General features: G+C 48.8%; 1 protein-coding gene across 1 annotated transcript in view; it reads right to left on the reverse strand.

Moving 5' to 3' along the window:
* The window catches only part of WWC3 (WWC family member 3), a 122,508-nt gene that overhangs the window by 89,628 nt on the left and 17,342 nt on the right, over positions 1 to 15,538 (reverse strand). The window lies entirely within an intron of this gene.

Below are 15,538 nucleotides of genomic sequence, written 5' to 3' on the forward strand. Positions count from 1 at the left end.
CCCTTTCCCATGCTTCCCTCCCGCCCCCTTCCTGTTCAAATCTTGATGCGTCTTCCAAGATTTGGCCCAGATTCCTCCTGTCCAGACCCAGCCCACCCCAGCCGGAAGTAAGCTGTCCTTTCTTGGGCCAGCCTCAGCACTTTCTCTCTCCTCCTGGGACAGTTATTAAAACTCTAAGTAGAAGGTGGTTATTTGTTCACATCGCATCTCCCGTAGCATTTGTTCCTTCTGGGCAAGAATGGCATCTCCTCCCGCTCTGACCTGCCCCCACAGAGCTCCAGGGCGCACCCCAGTAGGTGCTCAGCTGCACACACAGGGTGAGTCACAGACAAGACCCGATTAAGGGCGAATGGAGCCTGCCACCAAATACATGTCCACGGCAGTTCTAGAGCTGTTCTCACACGTCTCTGCCTCGACAGAATACGCTCATGAGCAGGTGTGCAGATCTGAGGCTTGAGAGACTGGATCCAAGAAAGTGGGCTGCTGTGTGACGGATGCATCGCTTCCTCTTCGGGGACCGGAGGAACAGGTGCTCGAGATCTGTTTACCAGCGCCATAGGAAAGGCAGGCTTGTCGCATTACGAATGGCATCCTGGATGCACAGCGCTAAGGAAGGAGAGCCAGTGCAGGCTGGAGGGTCCTCACAAGGAGACCCAGAGTCGGCTCTGGGCCTTCCAATACTCCGCAGCTGCCCTCCAAGTCCCCGCGCCCACCCAAGCATGCACAGAGCAGCCCTCAGAACCTAGCCCCTCCCGATGGACCCCAATGGCTCCTCCTCCCTGGGCTCCCGACCAGGCCGACTACCCACCAGGGAGAACCCCAGCCAATGAGGTTCTCAGCACGGGTGGGTGGAGAAACAACAACTCCCAGGACAGTGTGACTTCCGGAACCCGCCTTTTACAAAGAGGAACCAGAAAAGCAGGCATTCCAAAATACACAGGCAGAAAGCAGACCAGCAGATCAGTGGCTATCAGGGACCAGAGTGGGAAAGTGGGGGACGGCAGATGGAAATGTTCTAAAACCGAACATCCTGGTGATGGTGGTCCAGCTGCATACAGTTACTAAAACTCATTTAACTACACTAAAATGGTGAGTTTTGTGGGATGTAAATTACACCTTACTAAAATCTGTGTTAAAAAAATACACACACATTGCGATTCCTAATAAGTACTTCATTTACAGTAGGAAGAAACAATGTCAGGACTCCAAGTCATATGAAAAACTGGGGAGAAGAAAAAAAAATCCAAGGACGTAGGTGACTGTCATCTCACTCACGTCAAACTGTTACACACATCTGGTGATGTTGATCCACAAATTCTAAGTCATGGCTGATCAATGTCCTGGACGTCTTCCAAATAGCTGGACACATTGAAACATTCTCTAAACCATCATTCCCAATCCTCTGTATTCATCTGTCACGTTACTCTACGTCACGCTCTCATGCTACAGCCACAGCCCATTAGTGAGCAGTGAAATCGATGGAGTAGGTCCCAATCAGTGTTTTGGTCTAAAAAGAAAATACTGGAGCACATCATACCTCACAAGGGTAGAACGTACATACTATGTCATGACACTTTTCTTTCCATTGCACATGTGATACAGAATGGTCTCCTACTTTCCGGAGCAGTAATTGGCAAGGCAACGCTCCAGGCAGGATATACCTGTAGGTGGCTGCATCCAGTCACACAGGAACCACCGTGTTTAATGCACAGGGCTGCCGCCTACCACCTGTAGGTTTTGCAGACCCTGCTGAAAGTGTGCAGTCACAGCCGCCAGACCCCCCAGGCAAAGCCCGCATTGTGCTCAGAGGGACGGGAGAAACTTCTTTAATCAGCACGACAATTTTAAAAAGGTGGGTCCCTCATAACCACCCCCACTTTACCTAAGGAGGAAACTGAGCTCAGGGACAGGCACCTAAGAAGTGGCAAGACCAGGGGGGAGAAGCCTGCTCGGGTCACCAGTGGCTCTCTGCACTCCCATCGAGCTCGGAGGAGGGATTCCAGGCAAAAATGAAAGGGTTCCTGCCAGTGAGGCAGGAACCACCATCCCTGAGGAAAAGAGCGGAAATAAAGATGCTGTATTACTGTTATAAGGATACTCATATACGCACCACATTCCGCTTTTAAATAATTTTTATCCTCCTTACTCTCCTGACAAATTGCTAATGATGATTACTCAGAGAAGAGTACAGTTTGGGAAGTTAATGGCCATCTTCTTATTTTTAGTATGGCCAAAACAATAGAAGAGAGACTTAAAATACTCCTTTAAGAATAAAATACAGTGTTATAAAAATTTGGTTCTTAATTTACTACTGAATATCACAGACAGGAAGGGATATTTAAAAATTAAAAGAGGAGGTTTTAAGGAAGGATTCGGAAAAGAAAAAAAAGAAAAAGTAACAATTGACGGAAGAAGAAAGTTCAACTGAAATACGAGAGGAAAACACCACTGGCCAAGGAGCGCAAAGAGGCCCAACAATAACATTCTTTAGAAATGGCATCACAGGGGGAGGCGACCCGGAATGGTCTGGCCATCCTTTCAGCCAAGCGGCACACAGGCATACAGCGGCAGAGACGGCACAGAACTCGGCTCTGTGATCTCAATTTCAGCTTCGCAAATACTGCCGAGATCAAGCTCGCTCCTGCGTACTGCTCCCAGTTGCAGAAGTCCTGTGCCAGGCTTCTAAGAGTAAGAGCTAAAGGATTTTATCACCCGCCCTTTTTTGTATTAATTACCTCCCCCCACCAAAAAAAACCCAGACATACACACCACTTTTTAGCAGTCACTTAATCTGTTTTCTTTTGGGCATGAGAATTCCATTCTTTACAGACGCCTCTTTGCATATATCGCCATCTGAATCCATGAACAAAAGCAGAGGGGAAAATGCCTGAACATCTAAGACATTCAGACACCAATCAAGCTCTGATGAAGAAACGTGCCAGGAAAGGATGCAGGGAATGGCAAGTGCTCGCGGTTGTTTTAGGTCTTGGATCTCTCTGGGAATCTGAGATAAGCCATCGATCTCCTCCCTAGAAAAACATGTTTACACATATACCCAAAATGCTGCCCTCATATATACACGAAATGCTGCCTGTCCGGGAAGTCCAGTTTCGGGAACCCTGTTCCCAAAGCTCCCTGCCCAGGCGAAGAGGCACCAGGGAGAGAGCACACACAGCTCCTGGAGGAAGGACCGGTTTCACTGGCGGTGGGTTCAAGGCCCAAGAGAGAGGAGCACCAAGGCCGCTTCTGACCTGCCCAGGGAGGACGGGGGACCTGCCCAGGCCTCACGCAGGGGGGGTGAGAACAGGTGAGGCGAAAGGAAGCCTCTCCCCCCGCCCCACCCCCTGAAGGCACGGCCGGCCTGACAAAGAGCAAGGCTGCAGTTTGCAACCGGCAGGGAGGCCTGAGGAATGGAGGCGGGCGCGCGGGCATCAGATCTGTTTCGGAGGAAGGTCCCTCGGGCTACAGAGAAAGTGGACAGCAGGAAGGGGGAGCAGAGGCTGGGCGGGAAAGGTCAAGGCCCGAGGAGCGCTGGGCCTCAGTGACGGGGGCAGGTCCTTGAGTCGCGGTGAAGCCACTCACCAGGCCGGTGCTGATGGCGAGGGGACACCTGAGCTGAACACTCTGGGAAGGGTAACAGGAGTAACCACTTCTGCTATTTCCGGGACTCTGCTGCGTTCCCTTCTATGTGACATCAGGAAGGCGATGAGCTTAAGGTCTTGGGAGGCACCTCTGCACTAACATGGGTCCGCCCAACGGGAAACTCATTCTCACTGTAAAGGTTCTACAACGCAGGGCTCCCCTGAGACTCTCCAAGGAGGCAGGACGGGTCATCGCTGCCTCTGCGGCAGCCTCCCTGCCGGGCCAGCTCGGGCGGGGACCACAGGCACGAGTGAGGCAGGCTGGGTGTTACTGGCTCGAGTGAGGATGTCCCGTAACGTAGGAAGCTGCCCCCCAAACTGCAGGCACTGGCGCAGGGACTCCGTCACTTTGCTCAATATCAAGTCATAAAAATTGTTTAAAACATCCTCAGAGCAGGACTGTGGGTAACAATACTTGGGCAGCCCCCTGAAGTGGCTTAAGAGTGAGCCCCAAACTCTCCTTCAGAACTGAAAAGAGGCCAGGTTCCCACCTGGAGGAGCTGAGTAAGTACACTGCGTGACAACAGCGACTCAAAATTCCCCACCGCGTGGCCACAAGCCGGAGCGGTCAGCATCTGCACGCCAACGCCAGGGCTCCTTCCTCGCATGCCCCCGCCACTCTGGCTGAACTTTCTGCACCCTAAAGCCTCTAGAAGGCCATTAACATCCACACCGAGCCTCTCAAGTGCCCTCACTGAAACGCGCGTGCAGGCCCCCAGAACGGCCGCGGGCTGGGCTCCAGCTCATTCCCTCAGAACCCACGCTCCAGCCCTCTCCCGAGGTCCCTCCCACCACCAGGAGGCCCGTGGGACCGTCCCCTCAGCCCTGCTGACAGGGACACCAACAGCTGCTGCACGCGCCCCCCGGAGCCCTGGCCGGGGGAGCAGGGGTCGTTGGGCTAGGCAGGACCGCTGGCTGCTGTGTCCAAAACGGAAAGCAACACCTAGAACAAGTAACCTGCGATTTTTCTGAAATACATCTGTTCTGTCAAACTTGTCGGTGCACATCCCCAAGACCAAGCCACCAGCGCTCAGCGCCTGAGCCCACCTGGGCAGAGCTCAGAACTGTCACCAAAGAGCACCGTTACGGTAAATGGGACTGGCCCCTCGATCGCTGGAACACTGCTCCCCTCATGTGCCTGGGGTCTGCTTCATGATGGCACAGGGGACACAAGTGAAGGAAGGAGTTCTTCCCAGGACCAGAAACCAAGGAAGACTAAAGGGCTCTGCCTGTCCGGCTTTGGGACACCATGGCCCAGCAACCCAATCGCAGAGAATGAGACCGCAATGACGCAGGCCTTCTGTCTTTGTTATCCTCCCCCAAACCAGCCCAGTGCTCTCAACCCTGAAGTGACCTTGACTCATCTTCTCACTCTAAGCGTCCACAGCCCCCTTTCCCTGCAGAGGCTACCTCACCGCGAGCCCAGGCAATCCTGCTCCCAAGACCCTGCTCTGAATCTTCATCGAAGGGCAAGTGCCTTCAGACGCCCCAACTAGTCTGTGCACATCACGAAGTCAAGGATCCTAGAGGTCTTGCCTCCCCAGTACCTGGCACAGACCCTGACCCTACAGCAGGAGTGCACTGAGATCAGATGGATGGAAGGAGGGATGGAGTGACAGGGACAGCTGGAAGGATGGAGGGAAAAATGACAGAGAGAAGGATGGATGGAGGAAGGGATGCATGGACTGAAGGATGGACAAAGGGATTGATGAAGGGATGGATAGACGGATAAACAGTTGGATCAGTAGATGGGTCAATGGAAGGAAGAAAGGAAGGAAGGAAGGAAGGAAGGGAGGGAGGGACAGAGGGAGGAAGGGACAGAGGGAGGGAGGGAGAGGGGAGGGAGGGAGGAGGAAGGGAGGAGGGAGGGAGGAGGGAAGATATACAGAGGGATGGATGAAGGATGAACAAAAGAATGGAGGGATGGACAGGTGGACAGAGGGATGGATGAAGGATGGACAGAAGGATGGAGGGCGAAAGGGAGGGATAAAGAGGTGAAGAATTCATCTATATAGGCCAGTGGGGAAGAAACTTCTAGAAAAGTAGGAAGCAAACGGATTGAGTTAAGGGAAAACTCCATCCTCCTATTGGGTCTCTCCTGCAAGTCAGAATTCCCAAATCAGGCCCCTTAGGATTTATAGGCAAACACATTCCAGGCAGGCTTAGAGGGCCAGAGGGCAGCCCAGTTCCTTCATATCTCAATTAGGCTTTATTTCCTTAGGTTGCTTTCCTCACTAACTGGGATGCTGGAAGGTAACAAAAGAAGGAGCTGAACTCAACAGTAACCAAACTCCAACCAAGGAGAAGTCACTTCAAAACTTGCTATTGAGCTGATTCTCATCAGGGCCACTTTGAGAAAGGGTGGGCGATTTGGGGGTGCCACACAGAGGGGCTTTCCTGCACTGTCCACTGAGGAAGCCACTAGTCACATGTGGCTATTTAAAGTTAAATTAATTAAAATTAAATTAAACGTTCATTCTTCAGCTGCACTAGCCACATTTCAAGTACTCAAGAAATGTATGTGGCTAGTGGCTGCCATACTGGACAGGGCAGACATGGACCATGTCCATCATCACGGAATGTTCTACTGGACGGCACTGCTCCAGAGTCACAGGGAAGTGGGAGGATGCTGATCTCCCAGGGGAAGGAGGCTGGGTGAAATGGGGTAGAGAGAGGCAGCGGACAGCAGCTCACTGAAGTATTTTCTCCGAGCAGCATGTATTTTAAGGTTTAAAATCTTAAAATACATTGACACTTTGGTTCACTAATCCCACTAGTACAGTGGTTCTCAACCAAGGGCCACTGTGCCTCCCGGGGACACCTAGCAGTGTCTGGAGCCATTTTTGGTTGTCACAAGGGTGGAGGGGAGGTGCTACTGAGTCTGGTAAGTGGAGGCCAGGGATGCTGCTAAACACCCTACAGTGCACAGGACAGCCCACCATGAAGAATCACCCAAGCCCAAATGCCAACAGCAACACCTATGAAAAATGATCTAAAACAGGTGAAGAGCTTAATGTATAAAGAGGGGCATCACAGTACTAGGTACAATAACAGGAAAAAAGAAACAAGTCAAATGGCCAACAATAAGGATGGGACCCAATAAATTACTGCCCACCAACAATCATGTAATAGTTAGTCCCTGAGGACCTACCACACGCCAGGCTCTGCTCAGGCACTGCGGGCAAGGGAGCAAACAGCAAAACAGAACTCTCCTCCTTGTGAGGTCTACCTGGGATAATGTTTAAAGTGTGTTTAATAAGACACTGGAATAACTTGGAAGGGCTTTGGTTACTGGTCAGGGAGAAAGGGTGGCTATAAAATTACTTGATATATCACCGCATTTTGGTTTCTTTACTTACAAAAAGAAAAAAGACTAGATACAGAAAACACTCAAACACAACAGTAACTGTAGGTAGAGAGCTGGAGGGGACTGTGGGATGTCTATACAAAGAAAATAAGCCATTTTGTATGAGAGAGCGTTTACCCAGAACCCAAAGCGGCCTCCTCTCCTCTCCTCTCCCCATGATCCCATCGCACAAGTGCGGCCATCACTGAATTCTCCCCGGATTCCTGCTTCTCTCTGTCTAGAAGAAGGGCAAACCAGACAGTGAGAGCTGGAAGCACGTGACTCCAAGGCCGTCCCAGGGCCAACTCAGCCTGCAGCTGTGTTCTATCCGGTTTGCAGTGTCGGCCCTCAGATATTCTACCAAAACCCCAGTGGATTTCCAACATTTAACCTCAGCAGATTTCATTTCAAATACCTGAATTTCCAACTCCCTTAGAAATAGGAAGAGCTGGCACATGGGGATAAGAGTCCCCAAAGACAAAAACGGCTAAAGCTGATGAGGGCCATCCCCTTAGGAAGGGCCACTCACTAGCATGCCCCAGTCCCCACCACTCCCTGTGACCTCTGACATCTGGCAGTTTGGTTGGGGGCCCAGCGCCGGTGGGTGTTTGAGGCTGTAGTCACCACGCCAAGGTGAGGTGCAGAGGTGGGCAAACCCTTCCTGGAGCATGGCCCAGCCAACAGACGGAACGCACAGGGAGCTCCTGCCACGCAGAGCTAGGCACGAGGCTTGGTATAAACGATGCTCGTGGTTGCAGGCAGGTAATCTTGGCTAAGGATAAGAGAGCTTGGGGACCCCACCCTAGGAGAAGCTCTAAGAAATTTGTAAAGGGCTATTCATTTGTTTCAATACTCACTACAGGAAAGCTATTTGAGATGCCAAGTGCCAGGAGTTAACCTCCAGGAATTCAGCTCAGCCAGGGAGCAAATAAATAACAAACAGCCACTACCTGACAAACTCCCTCAATGGGAGGGGCACACAGAGAGCGATGGAAGCTCAGAGTAGGAAGCGATGCAACAAAAACATATGTGATTTTTAGGTTCAGCAGAACATCAAACCCTGAGGCCCCGTCACTGCTCCAAAGCAATAACACAACGGCATTTAGAGCTAGCTATTCGACCTTTCGTTCCCCTTTACAAACCTCAGTGTTTCTGGTTTCTCACGTCAAGGCTCATGTGCCCGAGTTTTATGATGAGATTGAAATCATCAACAAATATTCATTCATTACCGTGAACAAGATGGGGTGCATATGACAGTGGGTTTCCACACTGGCTGCAAGGAGAATCAGCAGGGACGTGTGGGTTCACCCCGGAAGCTGGACCTCATTGATTTGTGGGGGAGCACGAGCAGTAGTAGATTTAAATGCTCTTTAGGTAATTATAACTTGAAGTCTGGCTTGAGCCAACTCGTATAAGTGAAGCTCTCACAGGTAAATAGTCATCTGGCTCCTGGGGGGCGGGGGCACCTCCACAGAGAGGGAAGATGGGAGGTGAGAGGAGTCAGGAACTATATACAGGAAGCACAGGATCAGTTACTTTAAGCAGCATCTGCTTTTCAAACTGAGAATTCCACCTAGAATATTTAAAATACCTTTAGAACTCTAATCAAATAATTATTTATTCAGCCCAGGGGTGGGTGATGGCATTGCCACTCGGCAAGTGCAAGAAAAGATCTGGGAAACACGAGGGATGAGGGCAGGCTCCAGACAGTGTACAGTCTGGGAAAGAGGAGAGAACGGAAAACTGCCAGCCAAATACATGCACTAAAAACATTTCACGACGATATGCTTCTGCATGTGGTAAAGAGCAAAATGCCACGCTCATCCCACGGTCAGTTTCTCCTCTTTCAGAGGGAGACGGTGGTTCTAAAACAGTCATCAATTTTTAAAACTGGTACACAGAGCACGTGCTAAGCATGAGACATACAGCTGACCAGGAGATTATTCGAAACAGACTTTCCTTTGCCTTTTTCTAAGGGTGAATGTGATGCGGCACTTAAGTAAAATGATCCTATAAATACTGCGCAGCAAAATATACCACGTGCCCTAACTTGGAATTTAATAAAACATGCGCACTTCTATGGAACTGAATCCCTCTGAGGTGACCTTTTTCTTCTGCTTTTCTGCCCATCAAAACCTGTTCTTAGGAGTCCCTACGCTGTTGCCAAAGTGTGTATGGAAGTAAGTCACCTTCGACCAGCTGGAGACATGGGCGGGGGAGGCCAGGGGGCGGAATGCAGCAGAAGGTGCAGGAAGGAAGAACACGGCAGGGCCTCGGCCCCTGGGAAGCCAGGGGCGAGAAGGGACCCACCAGGGTGATGCAGGATGCTGTGGGAAACAATGCCAGGTCAGCGGAAGAAGAGACTCCTATGACACAGAGAGCCCTAGGGAGCATGCCCTGCCCTGCCCCCATGCCCAGCCTCCTATCAGATGAGAACTTCGACTAGAAAGCTCCACCAACCATCCCACGACCATCCCACCTTCTCAGTTTTGAGCCAAGCCCTCAGCCTCCTTTGGAATTAGGGTCATGAGGTAGGGGGACAACAGACTGACGATACTTTCTTCAGAGTGGAAAACCGCAACATTCCACGTTACCGTGATTAAAGCGGAAACACCGCACGCAAGCACCAATCGTGCTCTCTCCATCAGAAGAAACCAAAACGAAACAGTAAGCGCACGGCTCAGCATTTTACACACGAATGCTGAGGTGCCCTTACCATGGGCACAGGAGAAACAGGCAGATGACATGTCACCTCCTGAGAGGCCTGACGACATGGCAAGTCTTGGTGGTACTCCAGGGAGGCCAGGCCATCCTGTGAGTGAGCGTGATGCTCTGCACAGAACATTCTGGAGAAAGGGGAGCAGGGAGCTGATGCCGGCTGATGCTTTATGGAGCTGCTGGATTCTCTGTTTTGATGACACCTAACCATTCAGTCAGGTCGTCAGTCACCTTAGCTAAACTACTGCTTCACCAGGTAGTTGTTTGTTTGTGGGGGAAAGGGGGCTTACCAGAACCCCATGGTTAGGGGCCAAGGGGCTGCGTTTGTTTGTTTTCAGAAAGCTTCCCAGGTGTTTTGCAGGAAGCCCCAAGAATCACTGGTCCAGATCAGTGGTTCCTGAGCTTGGTTGCTAATTGAACTCACCAGGAGAACTTCTCAAAAACGGACACCAGTTGCAAACCATATACCTGACAAGGGTCCAGTATTTGTTATATATAAATAACTCCTAAAATTCAACAACAAAAAGGCAAACAACCCAATGAAAAAATGGGCAAAGGAATTGAACAGATATCTCTCCAAGATATACAGACAGCCAAAAAGCACATGGAAAGGGGCTTAACATCATCAGCCATTAGGGAAATGCACACCAAAACCACAATGATACCACTTCACACCCACGAGGATGGTCGTTTTTTCAAAAAAGCAAACAGACAAACAACAACAGAAAATAACAAGTGTTGGTAAGGATGTGGAGAAACTAACCCTCATGCATTGCTAGTGAGGATGTAAAATGGTACAGCTGCTGCGGAAAAAAACAGTTTGATGGTTCCTCAAAAAGTGAAACATCAAATTACCATATAACCCAACAATTCCACTCCTAGGTATATACCCAAGAATACTGAAAGCAGATACTCAAACAGACACTTGTACATGCGTGTCACAGCAGCCCTACTCACAAGAGCCAAAAGTTGGAAACAACCCAAATGCCCATCAACAAAGGAAGGGATAAACACAATGTGCTCTATCCGTACAATGAAATGGGATTCAGCCCTGAAAAGGAATGAAGTCCTGATACGTGCCACCACATGGGTGAGCCTTAAAACATTACGCTATACACAAAAGACCATACATTCTATGATTCTATTTACGAGAAATGTCCAGAATCAGCAAACCAGAGAGACAGAAAGCAGATCAGTGGTTGCCTGGGGCTGGAAAGAGGGAGGAATGGGGAGTGACTGCTTAATGGGTATAAGGTTTTCTTTTCGCTGATGGAAATATCTTGGAGCTAGACAGAGGCAGTGGTTGCACAACACTGTGAATGTACTAAATGCCACTGAATTAACCATTTTAAATGGTTAGTGGTTAATTTCATGTTATGTGAATTTCACCTCAATCTTTAAAAATGGGAAGAAAATGGATATCAGGGGGCTTCCTGGGCCCTGCTGATCAGAATCTCCTTGGGGGGGAGATATACATATATATACCACCTTAAATTAGTATAAAACCGCGAGCATTTCTGTGGCTAAGACCTTAGGGTTTTACCTGATGCTATATTCATCATGGGTAAAGAGTATGACATGCTGCCCTCCCTCTCTCTGAAAAAAACTATGCATTTTAGAAATTTTTTTTTTTAATTTATTTTTGGCTGCGTTGGGTCTTCATCGCTGCGCGCGGCCTTTCTCTAGTTGCAGCGAGCGGGGGCTACTCTCCGTTGCGGTGCGCGGGCTTCTCATTGAGGTGGCTTTTCTTGTTGTGGAACACGGGTTCTAGGCGCGCGGGCTTCAGCAGTTGTGGCGCACGGACTTAGTTGCTCTGTGGCATGTGGGGTCTTCCCGGACCGGGGCTCAAACCTTTGTCCCCTGCATTGGCAGGTGGATTCTTAACCACTGCGCCACCAGGGAAGTTCCAAAACTACGCCTTTTAAAACAGCATAAATAGATGTGTAACATTCAGAAAAACGAAAATAATGACAAAATCATGGCAACGAGGCACTCAAGAACAACGGAACCAGGACAGTGTGTGGATTCAAAATCACGCCCCCAAAATGATGGACGGACCCAGAGTGTAGTCCGCAGAGATGAACACAAAACAAACTGGAGAGGTGACCTCAGCATCACTGGACTGTGGTGTGCTCATTATGGACACCCAAATAAGGGCAAATGTTAACGGACCCTAACGAGAGCTGACAAGGACCAGAGGGAAAGGTGAAACTGAAGCTGCCCCCCCAGGCCAGCTCAACAAAAGAAAGAACGATGTAACTCTGAGCTGGCTGGCACTCCGTGGTCAGAGATGTCATCAGGCAGAAGGGACCCGGCCGCCTGACTGCTGACGGCCCACGTTCAGGCTGCAATGTTTGCGGGAGCGTGTGAGGTGCAAGACCCCCCTCGGAACAGACATGGTGCCTGTGGCTTCAAGCCTCTGATGTTCCAATGCTGTTCACTGTGACGGTTCCTGGAGGTGTTTCAGAAATCTGGCTTCAGGGACCTCCCTGGTGGTCCAGTGGCTAAGACTCCATGCTCCCAGTGCAGGGGGCCCGGGTTTGATCCCTGGTCAGGGAACTAGATCCCACATGCCACAACTAAGGAGTCTGCAGGCCACAACTAAAAGATCCCGCAGCTAAGATCCAATGCAGCCAAAATAAATAAATAAATATTTTTTAAAAAGAAAGAAATCTGGCTTCAGTAATCCTGACTGGAGATGGTGACGTTTTGTGTCATTGCACAATTCCACCGGAGTGGAGGAGTTACCATGGAGGGACCACCGTACATAGTATTCATTTGCTCCCTTATAAACAAACTGCGCTACAATTAACACTCGCCAGCACCTTCCTTTCCCTGCTTCTGGAAAGTTCTGACTTTGATCCATCTTTCCAGTAAGTCTAAGGCCTGATTATCAAAAGAACAATGGCCTAAAGGTCACACTTCTGTTTCACCTTTACTTTCAAGGGGGGGAAAAAAGAACTTAATACGGGAACAATTAACTTTACGTAGGGCTACCTTTTTGGTGAGAAAAAAACCCAGCTTTGCAAACAGTACCAGCCAACTGTTTCACAAAACCAATTCCAGTAACTCGTATGCCTGTGGTACCGTTATGTCATTGGTTTGCTTCTCGGAAAACTTCCCAATTTTTGCTTATTTTAGTAATTTGGAATAGGTCAAGGCACCTCTTTTAACTCCAGGTGGAGAGGTAAAGCAACCAAACACCAGTGAAACATAAAAAGATCATGGGAAAGAGAGGAAAGACGCAAAGGCCTGCTTGCGTTTTCTGGTCCACAATCAGTGAGGGGCTCCCGTGCAATCCAAGTTGACTTTAACTACCCACAAGTCTGGAGAGCAGGCCACACACCAACCTCGCAGCTCAGGACGGCAGAAAAACCAGGAAGAACTTAGTTCCTCCTCCTGCCCCACAACCTGCTTGGGATTAATCCACATGGTTTTACTGAAAATGGGAAAGGTAGCACTCCTCCTCGAAATGACATGCTAGGGTGTTATTTCCACTGGTGCAAAAAAAGGGATGCCACCCACTCCAACCAATGAAAGAGTGGCTACGAAGCACCCCAAACAGACGGAAAGAAAGTCTACGTTTCTCTACTTTACATAACAAAATAGAAGTGAGCCCGGCTGAAGGAAATGCAGACTTTGGATTCCAAATATTTACTGAGTTGGCACTGGATTTAGAACTGAGATGCTGACAATGACTCAGGAAAAAGAAGGATTTTATCAGTTACATGTTTACATAAAACTTTATAGTGATCCATATTTTTAAAGGAGCCAGGTGATAAATGGCATAAGAAAAAGAATTCTATTAATAATTTTCAAGGTAAAGTAAGTACATGAGTTCTTATTTCGAAATGGAAAGAATGTCTAAAGCCCCAATATAGAGCTGAGAGTTGCTCAAACGGGAATTATTGGTTCTGGCCACCAAGGTGGCACTTGAAATGCAAATGGTGCTCTGTCCTTCTCCCTTAAGTACGTGGAAATGCAAGAAGCTATTCTTGGTAATCCTTGACATTTTCGTCAAATGCCATCTACATGGTGACATCCTGGAGGTTTATGCTATTGGAGGGGAGACGGTTTGGCTTCCGGTGTCTTGCTGAGGTGAATGAGATGGCAATCGCGGGTTGACCTGGGCCGGACCAATCACAGAATGATTTATGTGAGATGCTTCCTGAAGCAGTCCGTCTATCCACGGCCAGCAGAGCACTGCCAGGTCGGCTACGTGCCTTTCCTGAGGAAAAGTCACAATGTGAAAGAGCTCTGTAGAGCTGGCCACTGTGGGCTCCAGCCTCATCATTTTAGACCCCAAACCACCCAACCATTAGGAAGTAACTACTCACTTTTTTTTTTAGTCATAATAATAATTAAAAATTCATTTCTAAAACAAGACTTTACAACATTGTATGGGCATTCCAAAAGTATATGTAAATCTACTCTAAAGATATACTCTTTAAACACACCGCTCAACTGCTAAAATAACAAAAACGAAACACATCTGCTACACAGCGGTTCCCGTTCGTGACATTCCTCGCAGCCCCGTCAGCAAAGCTGAGGACAGTCCAGGGAAAAGGCCCGGCTTCCTTGTGCCGATGCTGGCAGAACCCTGCACTCCCCCAGCCCGCAAGGATCCAGAGGCAGGATGACGCTGACAGGCCACTACATGCCAGTACCAAGCCCTCCCCACAAGCTGTGAAAAACAAAAGTCTCCAGATGTCGCCCCTAGCTGAGAATCACTGTTGGAGTGGAATCCGAGAGCCTGGGGTGGGAATCTCTCTTACAGCTTTGGGCACTGGCTGCTAGGAAAATCTTTAAGTTAACTGTTGAAGTGACTTAACGTCTTTCACCACCTTCCTAACCCCGTTTTAGCAACTTTCCCATATCCCACCACTGACATGCGAGCCCCGCAAGAGCGAGGACTTTCCAGGGGCATCAGTATAGACATGCGTTCTGACAGCTCCCTTTCAAGACCAAACAGCACAATGATTTGGGTAAACTTAACTTCAACCCAAAAGTAAGTTCACCTGTGCCTTTAAATGTACATCCAAAAGCTGTTAATACACATATGAAAACTGTCTTGTAGGTATTGCACAAGGTAGCCAAGACGATATAGCTGAAGATCTTGACCCTGAATCAACTTCTCTTATTCTTAATATCTGTCCAGTATTAAGTGCCTATTAATTATGGAACAAGGTCTAATCACGTGACGTGAATTTGTAAAACCTCTAACATCACCAAGTACTACAAATACCAAATTCCGGAACACGATGACATCCATACCTGGAAATCAATAATTCTGTACATGTTTGGGTTTTTTTCAGATTTGCATCCTAGCTAATACAAACTACAATGAAAGCTGAAGATGCAAACGCTTTGGTGGTGTTAACACAGCACACAAACAAGCATGACATCGATCACAAGTCAGCAAACTAAGTCCCAAAGGCCAAATCCAGCCCGCCTCCAGTCTCTGTAAATAGGTTTTTATTGAACACAGGCAGGCACATCCACATTTAGGTATTGCCTATGGCTGCTTCTGAGCTACAACAGCAGAGTTGAGCAGTTGCAACAGACACCCTATGGCCCGCCAAACCTAAAATATTTACTATCTAGCCCTTTACCCAAAAAGCATGATGGCTCTGCTCTAATCTGTTCGTAACATTTCATTTCCAGCAACTTCATGTACCCAGCCACAAAACCAAGGGAATGCAAAGAACAGCTCTAAGCAGAGAGGAAAAACAGTCACCACGCACTCTGACTGCTTCTTTACACTGGTGAGTCTCCAGTGCTACACAAGTAGGAGGAAACTAAGGAAGCAATTCAGAAGCAGAAGTGACATAAA

Source organism: Pseudorca crassidens, chromosome X, assembly GCF_039906515.1.
Source record: "Pseudorca crassidens isolate mPseCra1 chromosome X, mPseCra1.hap1, whole genome shotgun sequence".
Classification (NCBI taxonomy): domain Eukaryota; kingdom Metazoa; phylum Chordata; class Mammalia; order Artiodactyla; family Delphinidae; genus Pseudorca; species Pseudorca crassidens.